Below are 1,650 nucleotides of genomic sequence, written 5' to 3'. Positions count from 1 at the left end.
GACACATTCTGGGGTTTATGTCTGTTTATTTCCAAGCCCAAATGAGCAACTGCACGTTCAAAGACGAGCCCAAAAAGCGCAACCCGCGACTCATTAAATTTGCTAGAGACTTTAAAAAAAAAAAAGCCCACAGTCGCTTATAATAATCAGACTTGGCGACAGAAACTCAAAATAGTTCCTGCTTTTCTACCAACAAAATGCGCATCTCCCTCTTCCCTCCTTTGTTTACATTTCTGTCGCTGCTGATACTGTCGCATAGAAACGGCGATCACTCGACAAGACGCATAGAGGAAATAAAGTTAAATTCCAAAAGAAAATAGTAACGCACAGTAAAGCAAATTTATTTTGACACCTGTAGTCTGACTACTGGATATGAAATAGCAACGGGTTAGATTACTATTTACTGAAAAAAGTGGTCCGATGTCAGTAAGTTACTGACATCACTGCTTAAGAAGCACATGAACAGATTATGATTTCAAGACTGGCTACATAAAATTTGTGTCGGTTTCTGGGGTTTTTGTTCTGTTTTTTCTTTATTTTTGGATCCTCTTGGTGGCTCACGGGTTGTCCACCAGATAGCGCCAGAGGCTTTTTTTCCGGGGGAGGCGTGCCTGTAGTTCTGCACACCTGACGATGATCTTCTCATCGTCAGCTGGAGGTGAAAAGACGCTGACAGCCAGCACTTCGACACTGGAGTGTTTTCGCCAAAACGGTACTCTGAGCCCCTCGGAGTCAGTCTCTGAGTTCGTTCCCTCTGAATTCCCTCTCGAGTAATTCGTCGTTTTGTTTTCTGTGCTCTTCAGGTGTTTCCTCTCGAGTCATTCCCTGGATTCTCCCTGAGAGACTTTCGTTGTGGCTTTAGGATTAAGCCCTCCTCGTGACGCCGTGGGTGGTTCCCACAGGTTCCCATTTTCACTTCAACTGTCGGATCTCAAGATTCTCCAGTTTCACTTCCTCCGGCTAGCTGTCGGACCCTTCCCTCCATCATCGTCGAATCCAGAACTTACCTGTCCGCCCTCCAACCGCCATATCCCAACCTTTAGACCTCGCTCAGCTCTACTGCCCATCCGGAACCCGCAGTATCCACCCTCTCAATCCGAGACTATATCTACCAGAAATGAGCCGCAGTCAGCAGCATTCCCCCAAGTATCGGACCCAAACCACGCCAACATCTTTACTGGGCTATTGTTTTACAATAAATATTCTTCAACTGATTCTTTGTCTCCTGTGGTGTTCTGCATGTGGGCTAGAAACCTAAACCCCAACATGACAATTTGAGTAGCCTATTACTATAATACAGAATAGTTACACATGCAGACTGTAATGTTTGATTGTTTTCAGTAATTTCCCCCAGAAAGTTTTCAAAAGGGTGGCCAGATGAGCAACTGATGATTTTGCTATGCAATAGAAAAAACCAAAAGCTGTAAAAGAATTCAAATTTTCTCATGTATTATTATGTTTTTGCCACATACAGTATCTACTGTACCTAAATTTAAGTCTTGAAATGCACATATTATCTTTTAATTTGCATGTGTAAAAGCACCAAAACTGGTTCCTCTAGATGTCCTCTGTACATATTAGGCACATGTTTTCATTTCCATTCCTTTAATCTTGATTTGCTGTATAGATCTGAATTTTATGTTATTTCCA

General features: G+C 42.6%; 1 long non-coding RNA gene across 1 annotated transcript; it reads left to right on the top strand.

The window, feature by feature from the left end:
• The first annotated feature begins 208 nt into the window (after window positions 1–208).
• On the top strand, window positions 209–1,214 carry LOC114144858 (uncharacterized). The gene is made up of 2 exons (XR_003595562.1): window positions 209–712; window positions 804–1,214. It is a non-coding gene; the product is annotated as an uncharacterized LOC114144858 (long non-coding RNA).
• Window positions 1,215–1,650: the final 436 nt, after the last annotated feature.

Source organism: Xiphophorus couchianus, chromosome 5 (assembly GCF_001444195.1).
Source record: "Xiphophorus couchianus chromosome 5, X_couchianus-1.0, whole genome shotgun sequence".
In the NCBI taxonomy this organism is placed as follows: domain Eukaryota; kingdom Metazoa; phylum Chordata; class Actinopteri; order Cyprinodontiformes; family Poeciliidae; genus Xiphophorus; species Xiphophorus couchianus.
Note: the sequence above shows the minus strand (reverse complement) of the source record. Positions and strands in the feature narration are given on the sequence as shown.